At 32.7% G+C, this 17540-nt stretch overlaps 1 long non-coding RNA gene and 9 other non-coding genes across 15 annotated transcripts; 9 read left to right on the top strand and 1 right to left on the bottom strand.

The window, feature by feature from the left end:
• Positions 1-840: 840 nt before the first annotated feature.
• On the bottom strand, positions 841-16042 carry LOC132300086 (uncharacterized). Of its 6 annotated transcripts, XR_009480282.1 has the most exons (12): positions 15824-16042; positions 11238-11317; positions 11054-11117; positions 9870-9914; positions 8046-8204; positions 6698-6797; positions 6238-6283; positions 5969-6054; positions 5100-5197; positions 4151-4297; positions 3202-3357; positions 841-1854 (listed from the first exon to the last, which is right to left on the bottom strand). It is a non-coding gene; the product is annotated as an uncharacterized LOC132300086 (long non-coding RNA). The 6 variants fall into 6 exon arrangements; XR_009480279.1 differs by lacking the exon at positions 841-1854 and having other exon boundaries at positions 1863-3357; XR_009480284.1 differs by lacking the exon at positions 841-1854 and having other exon boundaries at positions 1863-3292.
• Positions 1300-1371, top strand: TRNAP-UGG (transfer RNA proline (anticodon UGG)). Its single transcript has one exon. It is a non-coding gene; the product is annotated as a tRNA-Pro (tRNA).
• On the top strand, positions 1450-1521 carry TRNAP-CGG (transfer RNA proline (anticodon CGG)). Its single transcript has one exon. It is a non-coding gene; the product is annotated as a tRNA-Pro (tRNA).
• Positions 1601-1672, top strand: TRNAP-UGG (transfer RNA proline (anticodon UGG)). Its single transcript has one exon. It is a non-coding gene; the product is annotated as a tRNA-Pro (tRNA).
• TRNAP-UGG (transfer RNA proline (anticodon UGG)) lies at positions 1994-2065 on the top strand. The gene has a single exon. It is a non-coding gene; the product is annotated as a tRNA-Pro (tRNA).
• TRNAP-UGG (transfer RNA proline (anticodon UGG)) lies at positions 2952-3023 on the top strand. Its single transcript has one exon. It is a non-coding gene; the product is annotated as a tRNA-Pro (tRNA).
• On the top strand, positions 4647-4718 carry TRNAP-UGG (transfer RNA proline (anticodon UGG)). Its single transcript has one exon. It is a non-coding gene; the product is annotated as a tRNA-Pro (tRNA).
• TRNAP-UGG (transfer RNA proline (anticodon UGG)) lies at positions 5411-5482 on the top strand. Its single transcript has one exon. It is a non-coding gene; the product is annotated as a tRNA-Pro (tRNA).
• TRNAP-UGG (transfer RNA proline (anticodon UGG)) lies at positions 6366-6437 on the top strand. The gene has a single exon. It is a non-coding gene; the product is annotated as a tRNA-Pro (tRNA).
• TRNAP-CGG (transfer RNA proline (anticodon CGG)) lies at positions 8294-8365 on the top strand. The gene has a single exon. It is a non-coding gene; the product is annotated as a tRNA-Pro (tRNA).
• Positions 16043-17540: the final 1498 nt, after the last annotated feature.

Genomic DNA, 17540 nt, shown 5'->3' with positions numbered 1-17540 from the left:
AACTTAAAACCATTTGCATGTGCTTATTTTTATATTTATATATATAATAAATTATAAAAATATGTCGTACCTGGCTTTTTTTCAATGGTGGTTGAGAGACTCGTCCAACATCCAATTCGAAATTGAAAAAAAAATAGAATATATATATAAGTAGATATACGACACTACTTAATATAGATAACTTAAAATTTTGAATTAAAGGATAAGAGTCAATCCCTTACAGTTAATGAGGACAAAATACCTCACTTCATTGGGTAGCTGCCTGTTTAGAATAATTATAGAGGTGGTTAAATTGTTTTGAGGTGGGATGGGAAAAGATTGTCTCGCCATAAGCGTCCTTTTTTATAATGATTAATTATAATTTTATTCATATACTTTATTTTATTTCATTATTTATTATCGTTAAATTCATAATACAATTACGAAAATACTCTACAAGCCCATCCCTAGTTATAAATCATATCAGAACTAAATCTATATCTTAATTCGGTATCATATCAAGTGTCTGTTCGAAAAGTGCTCAAATAGTCCTGTCTCGGTGTCATGTCAAGTGTCTATTCAAAAAGTGCTCAAGAAGTCCTATTGCAAAAATAGGAAGGGGTCGTGTGATGAATTTTTAGTCGGTAGAGAGGTTAAAGAGAGTTCAGTTGGTAGAGAAGTTATATGATTAAAAATAATACCCATAGAAACATCCTACCATTAAATAATGGTGCTGGTGTAAACAGTTGTATCAACTGTTCCCACAATTACAAATTATTTGAACAATATAACAAAATAGAATTCAAATATATATATATATATATATATATATAAAATAGAACCCTTGCAATGATGAAAACTTTTGGAGAGAATTTAATGGACACCCAAATTTCCTCCATTTAGTATATTATTAAAACAAAAAATAATACAAGTCCTGATCAGATAAATACTCTAAGAGGAAAGAGATAAAAGTAGCATTACTGTATTAAAATTCATTATGACCTGACAATTAAATAAGTGACATGATTATCTTCCAATTTATTATATCCATATATATTTTTTCATTTATATCTATCCAAATATAATGTTCTAGATAATTTGATGGTAACCCACAAGAATTTGACACCATATCTAAAATACACATTCAAAATCTAAAATACACATTTAAATTTCAAACCCAATCCCCCACCATTTTTTTCTCTCTTTTTCTTAATTGGACAAATAATAAACAAGGACCCAAAAAAAAAATAAAAATAAAAATAAAATAAAAACCTCTAATAACTAAACAGGTAAAAAATGAGTGATGGGTTTATTCAAACTGGGCATTTGGTCTAGTGGTATGATTCTCGCTTTGGGTGCGAGAGGTCCCGAGTTCGATTCTCGGAATGCCCCCTTTTCTTTTTGTAGGTTGACTCTTAACAGTGACGTTGTAACTTAAGCTATAAAAGAAGAAAACCAATATTAACAACTGGGCATTTGGTCTAGTGGTATGATTCTCGCTTCGGGTGCGAGAGGTCCCGAGTTCGATTCTCGGAATGCCCCTTTTTTTATTTTGGTCACAAAATATCAAAAAAAGGCAGATAGTTTCAATTGAATAAGTAGATGACACATATCAACAATTGGGCATTTGGTCTAGTGGTATGATTCTCGCTTTGGGTGCGAGAGGTCCCGAGTTCGATTCTCGGAATGCCCCTAATTTGTTTATTTTTTCAATTTTTTTTTCAACCTGTCAACACAGCACAACAAAGTTCACGAGTCTATATTTGTTTCATATTTTAAGCACTCTATTTTTTTTCATCCCAACAGCAATGGACTCAAAGCACCATAGACCATCAAAATTCAAAATCTCTATAGAGAGAAGTTTCATGAACAAATCTGCAACAAAAATTGTACAGAATTCTTGTAAGCACTTGCGAATATGCAAAAACCTTCTAAAATTAACCACAAAATATCAAAATTAAGGCAATACGAAGCAGATATTTTCAATTGAAGTAGATAACATGCATCAACAATTGGGCATTTGGTCTAGTGGTATGATTCTCGCTTTGGGTGCGAGAGGTCCCGAGTTCGATTCTCGGAATGCCCCCATATTCACTGAATTTATTATTATTATTTTTTAATAATAATAATAATAATAATAATAATAAAAAAAAAGAAAAGAAAAGAAAACAATTGACCATAGCAATCTGATGCAAAGGTCAACTTAATATTATCAACTACATAGTTTTCAGTGCCCTATTTTATTTTCTTTTTAACAATGGACCAGTAATCTGATCCAAAGTCAAATATAAAATTATCAGGGCAAGTTTTACCTAGACCACTATAATTCTACACAATCCTCCATCAATGAGTGGTAAAATAGACTAACAGGCAGTTGATATTAAAATAAAGGTAGCGAAGCCAGTACAAAACTCCGTAACATTAGTGGTATAATTGGTAAATTTAGTCAAACTTACCGATTACGGTTATTAAACGTTAAACAGTAAATTTTCTTACCTGCATAGCTTGCAGAGCTCCATTTGTTCTTTTTTTAAGCTACCAGAGTAATGTAATATTGTTAAAAGAACAAAAAAAATTCTTGCAAAACACCAGATACACCAGAGATCCAAATGCCTTTTAAAATTTTAATCTCTTGCATATCCAGACAACAGTATGATGATATATGAACTGCATTTTTATTTTTTAAAAAGACACACACACACACAACATATCCCCAGAAAAGTTTCATAAAAAAATCTACAGGCACATTTAAGTGAATCAAACCAACAAATTCTACTAGATCCTCTAAGTACAAATGTAGCTGAATAAAAGCAAATAGGAAATCCAAAACATACTTCAAATCATCCGCAATGCATCATGAGATGTGAACTGTCGATATAAAGTTATTATGCTGCAATTATTTTCGGTTGGATGTAGCATCAATGTAATCAAGCACATTGATTATAAATATAAGATGGCATGGATCAACAACCGGGCATTTGGTCTAGTGGTATGATTCTCGCTTTGGGTGCGAGAGGTCCCGAGTTCGATTCTCGGAATGCCCCACTCTATTCATTCAATCTCTTTTTTTTTTTTTTTTGAATATTTTTTTCTACCATTTGACAAGGCAGTGTAGATACTGTAACGTTAAAATGGTAAATTTAATCAAACATATTGATCACAGTTACTAAAGGTTCAAAAGTAAATTTTCATACACATCATTTTCAGAGCTCTTATTCATACCTTTCTAACATTGCTGGAGTAATCTGACAGTGTTAAAGTAGCACTAAATATCTCCTCCAGAACACCGGACATCCAAATGCCTTTTGATCTCCTGCATCCACATTGGAGGAGAGACACAACAGAGTTCACATGTCTATATTTGTTTTTTTTGATCTCCTGCATTGGTGGGGAGACCATAAAAATCTGAGAGAAGGATGACAATATGATCTGCATTTTGATTTTCTAAAGAAAAGTTTCATAAACAAATCTGCTGGACGTTTCATAAACAAATCTGCGGGCAAGATAAAAATGGACTGAGCCTACAAATTGTACAAAATTCTTGTAAGCACTTGGGAATATGCAAAAACCTTCTACAATTAACCACAAAATATCCTTAGACAATGAACCACCCAAAAGAAAATTAAGGCAATTCGAAGCAGATATGTTCAATTGCAGCAGTAGATGAAATGCATAAACAATTGAGCATTTGGTCTAGTGGTATGATTCTCGCTTTGGGTGCTGGGAGAGGTCCCAAGTTCTGAATTCTCAGAATGCCCCCAGATTCAGTGAATTTTCTCAATTACAAAGTTTCAAATGCTCCATTTAGCAATCTAATCCAAAGTCAACTTAAATTTATTAACTACAGAGTTGTCAAATCTCATTTTCTCTATAGCACTTAATTTTAGACGGTGGAACATAGTAACCTGATCCAAAGTAAATTTAAAATTATCAACTAGTAAATGGCTTTCAGTGCCCTATTTATTTTCATTTTTTACACTTGACCACAGTAATCTGATTCAATTATTCTACACGGTCCTTCATCAATGAATGGTAAAATAGACAAATAGGTAGCAGATATTAAAATAAAGGTAGTCAAGCCAGTATAAACACTGTAACCTAGTAGTAATTGGTAAATTCAGTCAAACTTATTGATTGCAGTTATTAAAGGTTCAACAGTGAAGTTTCTTACCTACATAATTTTCAGAGCTCCATTTGTTCTTTTTTAATGCTACCAGAGTAATGCAATATTGTGAAACGAACAACAAAATTTATTGCAAAACACACCACCAGAGATCCAAATGCCCTTTAATCTCTTGCAACCCCACTTCTGCAGAGGCTATAACAAACCAAATATTCAGAGAACAGGATGACACAAGAACTGCATTTTTATTTCTGAAAAAAAAAAAACACCCAACTTATCCGGAGAAAAGTTTCATAAAAAATTCTACAGGCATATTTAAGTGACTTGAACCAGCAAATTCTACAAGATCCTCCAAGTAAAAATGTAGCTGAATAAAATCACATTGGAAATCCAAATCATACTTCAAATAATCCGCAATGCATTATGAAATGTGAACTATCAAATGAGTATAAAGTTATTGTGCTGCAACTATTTTCAGCTGGATGTATAATCAATGTAATCAAGCACATTGATTATAAATAAAAGATGGTATTCATCAACAACTGGGCATTTGGTCTAGTGGTATGATTCTCGCTTTGGGTGCGAGAGGTCCCGAGTTCGATTCTCGGAATGCCCCATTCCTTATGCATTCAATCAGTTCTCTATTTTTTTTATTTAATTTGAATATTTTTTCTATAATCTGATCCAAAGTCAACTTCAAATTACCAAGACATTATGCATTCAATCTAGTCAACTGCATAGTTTTCAGTGCTCTATTTTTTTATTTACTTTGAATATTTTTTCTATAATTTAATACAAAGTCAACTTCAAATTACCAGGACATAATATTAATCAAGACAAATATATTGTACATAATAGTAAAATAAACAAATAAGCAGCAGTGTAGATACTGTAACCTTAATGGTAAATTTAATCAAACATATTGATCGCATTTATTAAAAGTCCAAAAGTAATTTTCCATATATATATATATCATTTTCAGAGCTCTAATTCATACCTTTCTAACATTACTGAAGTAATCTTTCTGTTAAAATAACATTAAATATCTTGTGCGGAACACCCGATACACCAGAGATCCAAATGCTTTTTGATCTCCTGCAGCCCCGTTGGAGGAGAGACCATAATACACCAAAAATCTCAGAGAACAGGAAAACAATATGAACTGCATTTCCATTTCTAAGAAAAGAAAACGCTGCCTCTGAAGAAAAGATTCATCAAAAAGTTCAGAGTCAAAGATTTTCAGTTGCATTTATTGCCAATTGTATCAAAAAATTGATCATAATTATAAAATAACATGGATCAACAACTGGGCATTTGGTCTAGTGGTATGATTCTCGCTTTGGGTGCGAGAGGTCCCGAGTTCGATTCTCAGATTGCCCCAAATTCACTGAATTTACTCAATTACAGAGTTTTAAATGCTCTACTATTTATTTATTTATTAACAATACTATAGGAATCTGATCCAAAGTCAACTTAAAATTATTAACTACATAGTTTTCATCTTTGTTCTCGATTCTTCTGTAGTATTTTATTTTTAAACAGGGGATCATAGTTATCTAATCCAAAGTCCACTTAATATTATCAACTAGCAAATGGCTTTAAGTGCCCTGTTTTATTTTCTTTTTAACACTTGACCACTGTAATCTGATCTAAAGTCAATTTAAAACTATCAGGACAACGTTTATTAAGACCACTATAATTCTACATGATCCTTCATCAATGAATGGTAAAAATAGACAAATAGGCAGCAGATATTAAAATGAAGGTAGCCAACCAGTATAAGCACTGTAACCTTAGTGATAATTGGTAAATTTAGTCAAACTTATTCATAGCAGTTATTAAAGGTTCAACAGTAAATTTTCTTACCTGCATAGTTTTCAGAGCTCCGTTTCTTGCAATACACCAGAGACCTAAAAGCCTTTTAATCACTTGGATCCACACTTGTGCAGAGGCTATAATACACCAAATATTCAGAGAGAAAGATTACATAGCATTTTTTTCTTTTTTCTAAAAAAAGAAAACGCAACTTATCGCGTGAAAAGTTTCATCAAATATTTAATTGAAATGAGCCAGCAAATTCTACTAGATCCTAAGTACAAATGTAGCTGAGTAGAAATTGAAAATGAAAATCATACCTAAAATCACCCAGAATGCATCAATGAGATGTGAACTATCAATATGCTGCAAATATTTTCAATTGCAAGTATCATCAATCTTATCAAGCACATTGATAATAAATAGAAGATGACATGCATCAACAAATGGGCATTTGGTCTAGTGGTATGATTCTCGCTTTGGGTGCGAGAGGTCCCGAGTTCGATTCTCGGAATGCCCCACTGTATTCATTGAATCTACTCAGCTAAATATTTTTCAGTGCTCTATTTTTATTTTTTATAATATTTTTCCTAACATTTTTCAGAGCTCTATTTTTATTTTTTTAAATATTTTTCCTAACATTTGACCACAGTATTCTGATCCAAAGTCAAGTTAAAATTAAAACATGACAGTGCAACACTATAACTTTAGTAGTTTTTTTTTTAAAAGGTTCAAAAGTTAATTTCATACCTATGTCATTTTCAGAGCTCTAATTCATACCTTTCTAACACAACTGGAGTAATCTGACAATGTTAAAGTAACAGCAAACATCTTTTGTGGAATGCAAGATACGCCAGAGATCCAAATGCTTTTTGATCTCCTGCATTTCCGTTGGAGGAGAGACCATAATACACCAAAAATATCAGAGAACAGGAAAACAATATGAACTGCATGTTAATTTCTAAGAAAAGAAAATGCTGCTACTCTGAAGAAAAGATTGATCAAAAACTCCACAGGTGCAGTCAAATATTTTCAATTGCATGTATTGTCAATTGTATCAAACCATTGATCATTAATAGAAGATGGCATGCGTCCGCAACTGGGCATTTGGTCTAGTGGTATGATTCTCGCTTTGGGTGCGAGAGGTCTTGAGTTCGATTCTCGGAATACCCCACAACTAAGACTTTTTTTTGGTGTGTGTGTGTGTGTGTGTGTGTGGGGGGGGGGGGGGGGGGGGAGAGAGAGAGGGGGGTGTGAGTTTTGCTTTTGTGGAGAAAGTTTCATAAAAAATGCACAATTAAAGTGGATCTAGCCTGCAAATTGTATCAGATCGCAAATTGTATCAGATCATCCCAAGTATAAATGTAGCTGAGTAAAAGCACTTTGGATAATGCAAAAAAAAAAAAAAAAAAGAATATCAAGAGATATGAACTACCAAATGAATATTAAGCCAATATGCAGCAAAGATTTTTAATGGCATGTATTGTCAATCTTATAAAAGTAATGATAGTAAATAGAAGAACATGCATCGCCAACTGGGCATTTGGTCTTGTGGTACAATTTTGTGGATCTCCTCAACAATATAACTTTTAGTGCACTATTTTTATTTTCTTTTTATCATTTAATTATGGTTTTATGATCCAGCATCAACTTAAAATTATCAAGATGATGTTAATAAAAACCAATATAATTTTGCATGATCCTTTGTCAATGGTTAATAAATAAAATAAATAAGAAGCAGATACTAAAGTCAAGGTAGGCAAGACATTATAAACACCATGACATTAGTGGCAAATTTAATCAAACATTGAATGCAGTTATTAAAGGTTCAAAACTGGTTTTTCTTATCTACATCAATTTCAGAGCTCCATTTTATTCTTTTTTAAAGCTACCAAAGCAAACTGATCCAATGTCAGTTCAGAAACTACAGGAGAAAATGTTAATGTTCTGACAAGATTCTGTCTGATTGAATTTTAAAAAGAAAAAGGCATACTAGTAGAATTTGTAATCGCACTAGTCTATATAGAAAAATATTTTAATAGGAAATATCAAAGGCATATTAAGTTATTAACTATCCAATCTACAAGTAGGAATTAAGCTTGAGGAGTATCAAAGCTAGGAAAGTTACCATGCCTGTGAGATCCTCCACTGAAAACAACTGGTAAAGCTAACCAATCACCTTGATCAGAAATCAAATGCATTCAGTCTACTAGCAAAATGTTTGCTGAGCGCGAAGTTCTGAGTTTAATTCTTAAAATGCACCAGCTTAATCATTGAATCTACTCACCTACATAGTTTTCAGTTCTCATAGTTTCATCAACATAGTAAGTCAAATAATACTTAAATGAACAGAGAAGAGAATTAGCAACAACAATTGGGCATTTGGTCTAGTGGTATGATTCTCGCTTCGGGTGCGAGAGGTCCCGAGTTCGATTCCCGGAATGCCCCTTTTTTACCAGGTTGCCAACATACAAATTATGCTCACGTGTATATATCTTTCTACTTTTAAAATAATGTCTAAGCATTCTACTGCAAACACAAGAGACCCAAATGCCTTCTAATCTCTTGCATCCCCACTAGTTGCAAAGACCATACATAATACACAAAAAATCTCAGATAATAGGGTGACAATATGAAATGCATTTTGCTTTCTAGGAAAATAAAATGCTGTTTTTCTTGAGAAAAGTTTCACAGGCTTAATGAAAGAAAATTGGTTTTTCAAACTACACTAGACGCTCCTAACTCATAGTTGTTAAAGGCACGCCTAGGCTCAAAAAAGCATTGTCAAGGCTCAGCTCAACCTAGTACAAACCAGGCCCCTTTAGTCAAGCTCATTTAAAGCCCTTAGGCTCGCACTTTTAAGTAGGTTCCAGGCTCCAAAAAAAAAAAAAAAGTGCCTTTTATTTTTAATTATTTATTCATATAATTTTTCTTTTAAATCAAATAAATACTAAATTAGAATGTTATATATCATATCATGATCATACTTAATGGATCATATTTTCCAACATTTGAAATATTTGACAAAATCCATATATTTATGGTTCACTACTTACATTAATTTCATTTGGTGCTTCATTATGAATATTTATGATAATATATATTTAAAGTTTTGCATAATTACAGTTCTTAATTATCTCATTTTTATAATCAAAATTAATTTGGTTAATGCATATGCGTATGAAATCATTTATGAACATTAAAGCTCTGATTTTCAAAGAAATTTTTATTATTTATGTCGCATATTTGCAATTCATATGTTTTATTGAATACATATGCAAATAGAAAAGATATATCTATGTTGATTTAGCTAATTAATTGAATTGATATGTTGAAAAAATTCCTTATTTGATACTGACAAGTATGCGTTGCATAATATGATTATTCTGTATATACTTATAATTAACGTGCATTATGATCCACGTGCATTATGATCATACACGTGCCTTACTTCAATCAGGCTTGCACCTTATGTTGCACCTTGCCCTTAGGCTCTAGAAGAGCTTTGGCGCCTTATTGCGCCTTGGGCCTTTAACAACTGTGCTCCTAAGTACAAATGTAGCTAAGTGAAAGAACAACGGAGAATGCAAAACTATTCTTTTTTTTTTAATTTTTTTTTTTTTTTTTTTTGGTGGTAGGTAAGAAACTGACAAACACTTTTTGCCCCAAGTGGGGCTTGAACCCTCAACCTCTCCTTTGCGGAGGTGAGACAGACACCACCTAAACCAAGGGCTTGGTAATGAGAAAGCAAAACTTCAACAAATCATTCACAATACATCATGAGATGTGAACTACCAAATGAATTATACTGCAAAATTTCTCTACAGCATTTATCACCAAGCTTATCAAACATATTGATCATATATGGAACGTGAAATCCATCAACAATTGGGTATTTGGTCTAGTGGTATGATTCTTGCTTTGGTTGAGAGAATAAGCATCTACATTGTACCTGATTAAGTATTCACAGTACTTTTTTTTTCTGACAAGATTGTACCTGATTGGATTAAGAGAAACATAAAGATAGATACTAATCTAATTAGTAAATCTAATAATACATGCTAACGACATAAATCAAAGGTATATCAACCATCCAAAGCATGATTATGTATTAAGCAGACAAGAAGCATCAAAGCTATGCAAGGCAACAGGATGCTGAGATCCTCCACTGGAAACAACTGGTGAATCTAACCGAACACAATGATCAGGAACAATATGCAACAAGTATCAACAATTGGGTATTTAGTCTAATGGCATAATTCTCGCTGTGTGAGGTCCTGAGTTCAATACTTGGATTGCCTGAGTTTAATAATCGAATCTACTCACCTACATAGTTTACAGTGCTCTAATATTATTTGGTTTTGAACATCTGATTATGGTAATCAGACCCAAAACCAAACTTAAAATCATAAGCAGAAAAACGTTAACCAAGACATATACAATTCTACAGTGTCCTTCACTAATAAATCATTAACTAAATAAATAAGCTGCAAATTGTTGATATCAATGCAGGCAAGCTAGTATTAGTGCTGTAACCTTACCAATACCTCTAATCGAATACATTGATCATAGTTATTAAGGGTTTTTTTTTAATTTACTTGCCAGCATGTTATGGTTTATTTAGTTCTATTTCAAAACTGTTAAAAGTAATCTGATCCAGATTCAACTCAGAAACTCCAGGAACAAATTTTAATTTATACATACTTTTTTCTGACAAGATTCTACCCGATCAGATTAGATGTACATAAGCAGCAGATATTGATATCAAGGTGGCTTAGCCACAGAAACTTTTTTTTATCTCACTAGTAACTACTAAAAATACATTGATCACAAATATCAGAAGCATAAGATGGTACAACTATCCAAAGTATGTAAGAATTAAGAAAATTTGAAATATTGATTTGATGTTACATAAGTAAAGTATCTCAAGATTCTCCAGTGATCAGAAATAGAACAAAACAAGCATCGAAGCTTGGGCATTTGGTCGAATAGTCCAATTCTTGCTTCGGGTACAGAATATGTTAATACAAATATATATGTTCTAACAAGATCCATCATCATAGATTGAAAGATCGAACAAAATAAGCTAACCACGAATAAACCAGTAAGTTCATTAAGATAAGAGAATTCATTTACCTGTATAGTTTTCATCGCTCTGTATGATTCTGTTTTAAATCTTTAGAGCAGCATAGCACAAAGCCTGGTTAAAAACCACAACAAAACATGTTAATTAATGCTAATAAGTACATCTTCTCTGACAAGAAATTTCATCAGAAATTTGAGAAGTGAGCAGCGGATACCAACACCCAGTTATGCATACCAGGATTGAACCTATAACCTTTTTTTTTTGGTTTGAAAAGCAAAACCTATAAATTTATTGTCACCTCCAGCTTGGACAACCTAAAAAATGTTGACATTTATTCAGTGTCAACCAGTTTATACATCCATGATTAACAAACCAATCACTCACAATAACAACCTAAACTTTCGTATGTGATTAAGGCAAGGATGATGATGATGATGAACAACCAAAACTAATCCAAGACAAATAGAGCTAAGGGTATCGATAGCAAACAAATCTAGGAGAATGTGGCTATATGGAGGTAATCACAGGAAAAATAAAAATAAAAATAAAATAAATAATATAAAAAGATCTAGCTATCCAAATTCTCGACAACTGTCGCGACATTGCCCGTGAAAAGGCCCGTAACGTTTCAAGCCCCTATTAACAAAATGTAGTTGGCACATATAGACAACATGCAATGATAAAGGAGTAAAGGACACAGAATTTTGTTATTGAACAAAGTTTTTCACTTATGTTTTTGTTCAATCGTACATTTTATGGTCAAAAATATAATCTGATACATTATAATCATGTTTGACTATCATGACTTCAACATATAGGGTATAGACATGTTGAACATCAATGGTCAGTTGGCACAATTGATATCCTAGGTGTGTAGATAGCCATGTAATCAGCAATTTAACTAAGTAACCCAAGTTCCTTTCATCTACAAACCTCATTACCTTGGATGTGAAGTCAGTTACTCCATAGGCTACATAAAACAAAAGTAGAGCTCCAAAAACACTCAAAGAGGCTTAGGGATGTTGTTTTTCATTGGAGTTATATTCATGGTAAAAAGTCCATAGGACCAACTGAATATTGTATTTGATTGCATTGTATTTCTTGGACCCTATGATAGTAGAACATAGAAATGCTCTGTCAAAGTTCACCAAGTTATTGCAAATGCAGCTGACAAAAAAATACACTGAACATATATAGATCATATTTGGTTCTCGGTTTGGGTGTGAGAGGTACTGAGTTCTGTTATTGGCAGCTAGGGGAATGTTCTCGCCCTTTCGGTGAGTCTAATCCCTCCAGACATATGGCAAGCCCTAATGCCACATGCCAATTTTAATCTAGGGAAAATTGCTGTGAGGCTAGCCTTAAGGGAGGGGCATCGAACTCGAGACCTCGACCTTATAACTGCAGTTCTTGGCCAATTCTTCCATGCCTTTGGGGTTTGCACCATATGGATCTTCACTGAGCCAATAGAGTTTATTTTACTACACAAGCTTTTAGCATCTGCATAACATGATGACACCACCTCCAACAATTTTCAATCTTCTAATAGCAAGATAACAAAAGACCGTCCTATTTCAGTTCCACTTAATTAAAGGTAAACCAAGTCAAGCTATTATCATATACAGACAACAATCAGAAATCAAAATCACAGACTTTAATTTAAACAAGATAATCTCAATTGGCCATTTGATCCGATAGTGTGATCACTGTGATGCTATATTTTCTAGGGCTTCCCATTATATTTCTCAACTTGGATGAAGAATTGTCAAACCAATATAGTTGCATTTAATCTTTTATATAGTTTCAAAAAATTAGGGCAGATATAAGATACAAGTTAATTTCAGAAGCAAGAGAGAATCATCAACTTTACTAACAAGATTCTCCACCAAATTTGAAAAAGAAACAAAAATGCATCAGATCCTAGACCCAGTGATAACCATCAAAAGGTTGTGTAAAGAAAATTTAAAAAAAAAAAAAAAAGAAAAAAAAAAAAAGAACCTCTGCAGGATAGAAAGATTTGATGTTTTAAGAAAACAGAAGAAACTAAAGCAATTTATGAATGAGGAAGATAAAAGAAGCTTATCAACCTCATATATCTTGATAAATGTCTTACTCAAAGCACAATTAGCAAAGTCAAATATGGTAGGTGCTACAACACTGGACCGAATAGGCCAATTAGAAATGGTATGTCAGGTGCCAATTCACAAATTCTAAGTCAGCTCAAACATAGTGGGCACAAGTAGTATACAGTGAGCATAGACGGGCATTCAATTGGTGGTAAGATTCTCACATTGGAACCAAAAGCTCCCGAGTCTAATTTTTGGAATGTCCCTTTAGAATAAGGGAGTTCAGAAGATGAGCTCAACCATATAGTTTCAAATTTCAATTTCACCACATAAAAACTACTGGCTTCAACATTCCCAGAACTAGTTTGAGCATAAAAGAGCATTCATTTGGATTGACAGAAAAACGGTGTTAGCCAACAACAACAACAAAGTCTACTTGGAGTCGGCTACATGAATCCTATATTTTCATTCTGCTCTATTTAAAGTCGTAGTCTCAATCAAACCATATGTTACCATATCCTTCCTTACTAACTCCACCCAAGTTAACTTTGGTCTTTCCCTTCCCCCCCTAGCATTGCCCTCAATCTGGACCATGTCACTCTTACTAACCAGCATACTTAAAAGTGAATAAAGAAAGGGTATGTACAGCTAGTTCGTGAACCGCCAAACATCACACTGTAAAAATTGGATAGGTTTGATCTATGGTCACTAGGGCCTCCTAAAAGGATCTACTAAATTCATTGAGTTGTTCCAAAGGATAAAAACAGCCAGTTATTAATAGAATTCCTTGTCAGTTCTCTGTGAAATACCCATTGGCCAAGGGCTTCCAAAGTAGTTGTTAAAGGCTCAAGGCGCACTAAAGCAGCGAAGGTCTTCTGCAGCCTAAGCGCATGGCACAATATAAGGCATGTGCCTGATCGAAGTAAGGCACATGTGTAATAATAATGCATATTAACTATAAGTATGCAGCACGAACTTGTCAATATCAAGTAAGGAATTTTTTCAGTATGTCAATTCAATCGATTAGCTAAATTAACATATATATATCTTTTCTCTTTGCATATAAATTCAATAAATGTACAACTGGAACAATTCCAAATATGTGTCACAAATAATATAAAATTCACTAAATGGTATTTTTAATATATCAACTAAGAGTATCAGGTAAATTAATGCTCAAAAATCCTTTCATATGCATATGCATTAACAAAATTAAATACTATTACAAAATCTGAAACAATAAAAAACTATTATCAATCAAATTTTAAACATACACTATCATATATATTCAGAATCAAGCACTAACTACAACTAATGTAAGTAGTGAACCATAGATTTATGAATTTTGTCAAATATTTCATATAAACAATACGATCCATTAAATATGATCATGATATCATAAAAAGAACATTTTAATGTAGTAGTCATTAAATAAAAAATAAAAGGCACGCCTTTTTGGACCCTGGAGCTTACTAAAAAGCACGAGCCTGGGTGCTTTATGTGAACTTGATTGAAGGGGCCTAGCCTGTACTAAGTTGAGGCACTCTGGCTGAGCCTTGACAAGCCTAAGGCTTTTTTGGAGCCTAGGCGCACCTATGACAACTAGTGATTCCAAACACATTGTAAGCTAAAACCGTGCTTACGAATAACCAACCTGCAATGAATAAGGAAGGTATAGTCATGCTATTGATGGCCCAATACCGAATGTGCACATGTCCAACCCATAACAGATTTTTTCTCATTTTATCTCCAATTGGTGCTACTCCAACCATCTCATAAATGTGCTCATTTCTGATCTTATCATTTCTTGTCTTACCACACATCCATCTTAACATTTGCCATTTATGTCACCCTCACTTTATGCATGTGTTGTTTACTTGCTGCCCAACACAGTCCCATAAAAAACGGCTGGTCCAATAATTGTTCTATAGAACTTCCCTTTCAAACTTAACGGGATACGCCGATCATACAACAGACTAGATGAACTTGTCTAACGCATGGGGATAGACCACCTCAGGAGAAATGAATTGTAAAAAGTGTTTGAATTCAACAAATTTCAAAAAAAAATTAAACTGCAACAGATGGTAAATTCATGAAAACTGCAAAAAAATAATAATGAAAATAAAAATAATACAAATAACAGTACAAGCGTTAACAGGCATCAATACAGAAATACGATTGTTGGAGTGCCCCGCCTTAATTGGTGAACTCCAATTCTTTACTTTACTCTGTTCAACGTATATGATCCAAAGCCTAACTCCAAAAACTCCAGTGGAACTATTTAATTAATACAAGTATAATTGTTCTCTGAAAAGATTTCCATCAATAGACTAACTAACAAAAATCAAGAAAATTAGGGACATCAAGGTGGGAAGACCAAGATTAAACATGTGCCTCCTTGGAAAACCTAGTCAAACACAGCAATCATACCAGCGAATCAACCACAAAGGTGCAATTAACTGTCAATGATGTATTAGTGGCAAGATGGAGTACTATAACTTCATTTTTAAGCAAAACATGAAGCTAATAATTCATAAGTGCTTCACAATATATGTAAATAATCATCAAATTTGTGCTAAAAAATGTGCCTAAGTGTTAGAAATCGTTGTATCAATTCAGAAGTTGAATTAAATGAAAACTAGTGTTGTCCATTTCACTGTCGATAAGAACAAGATAAATTCACACACACATGCAGTTGCAGGCTTGCAGCTGAACTTGCTTTATGTAACTCTTTAGAAATACACATGACCATACCTTAGTTTTGTGAGACGAAAACGAGAAGTGAAGAGGCCCGACCCTGACGCCAGCGGTCTGTTTGGTTCCCGAGAAAACAGGGGAAAATAAATGGAAAAGGAACTTAGAAAGTTTGAGCTCTTAGCATTTTGTTTGGATCGAGAGAAAAAGAGAAGGAAAGATTTCGATCAAACTTTTGCATAAGCAGGAAATGAAGGGGAAAAAAAAAACACAAAAAGCGCGGAGAACTACTGGAATATTTCCATCAGTTTATAAAAATTTTCCGTCAAAAAATTGAAGGGTGTGTTTGAGCTTCCCGGGAATATTGAAGGGCATAACTGTACTTTTACACTATAGTTACACGACATTGGACAATGGTCAAATTCGTAGTCAAATAAGAGTCTTGTCACGAAATTTAAAATATTTTATTATAGCTTTTGCCACGTCAGCGTGCAAGCGCCCAAAACCAAAATTGATTTATTTTAGGACATTAAATAATATTTTGGGACATTGTGCCAAAAATATATACTCCGTGTATATATATATATATATTGGAAGTTTTATGAGTAAGAAAATATATTTTCTTTTCTTCACATTTTCTTTCTTCCTAAATTAAAGTTTGCTTTTTAAATTTTTCCGGTAACTGTGGTGCTATAAAATTAAAATTACAAAATAAAGCTTATTAAATCTCTTCTTGTATTCTTTAAATGAACAAATGGAAGTAAATCCAAAATAAACTAATTTTCTAATCATATTATTTATATGATAAATGATATTAATTTTCACTTCACTTTTATATTGTAGCTTAACAAAAAAAAATTCCTTAAGTAAATGGCATCAAGTAAATACTATAAATACTCAATAATTATTCTAAAATGTATTCTTGCAATTCAATTTTGAAGGGTAATTATAATGCACAAAATGAGTGAAGAATATCACAACCCTTTTCAAATATGTAAAACAACTCTTTATACTATATTCAACTATCACTATAAAAAATAAAATAAAAAATCACCAAGAGCGTTAATTCGGTCATTCTTCACACTTCCAAAGCAAAAAATAAAGTATGAAAAAAAATTTACAAAATAAAAAATAAAGTGTTGAAGTCTTTGTAGGGACAAATTTGTGCTAGTTATTTGTCACGACAAGGGGAAAAAAATTAAAAGAGAGAATATCTATTAATTAATAATATTGATCAGTTACTCATTTGTTTGTTTGAGTATAAAAAAATTTTTGAAAAATATTTTTTTTATGTCTTTTGGTGTTTGGTTGTTGTAAAATATTTACGAAGAAAAAAATATTAAAATCTAACAAAAATAATTTATTCATTAATTTTCGAGAAGTTATTTTACAAGTATTATCCGATGGATTCAACCTCAACCTTGACCTAAACCTTTGTCAAGCACCGAAAAAATAAAAATAAAAATATATATTTTAGTTGAAAAAAATATTTAACAACGAATCAAACGGAGAAAACAAAAAAAAAAAATCATGCATATTGAGGGCAGACAATGCACTCCTAGAAAGTTTTTTTATATATTATTTTGAAATAAAATGACATAAATTCTCCTTCAAATTTAAGCCGAAAAAACTACTACCAAAAGTTATAGCCTAATAGTATGGCCTAATAGTACTTCTTCACCTTCTAAAATAGAAAATTTATGGTTCAAGTCCTCGTATGAGCACGTGGGTGTGTACGTGAACTAAATAAAAGTAGAAGGTCAAGACAACAAACTAA

This window comes from Cornus florida, unplaced genomic scaffold (genome assembly GCF_030987335.1).
Source record: "Cornus florida cultivar Cherokee Brave unplaced genomic scaffold, ASM3098733v1 CherokeeBrave_3.0.0_Hap2_Chr03, whole genome shotgun sequence".
NCBI lineage: Eukaryota > Viridiplantae > Streptophyta > Magnoliopsida > Cornales > Cornaceae > Cornus > Cornus florida.
This window is presented reverse-complemented; position numbering and strand designations above follow the sequence as displayed.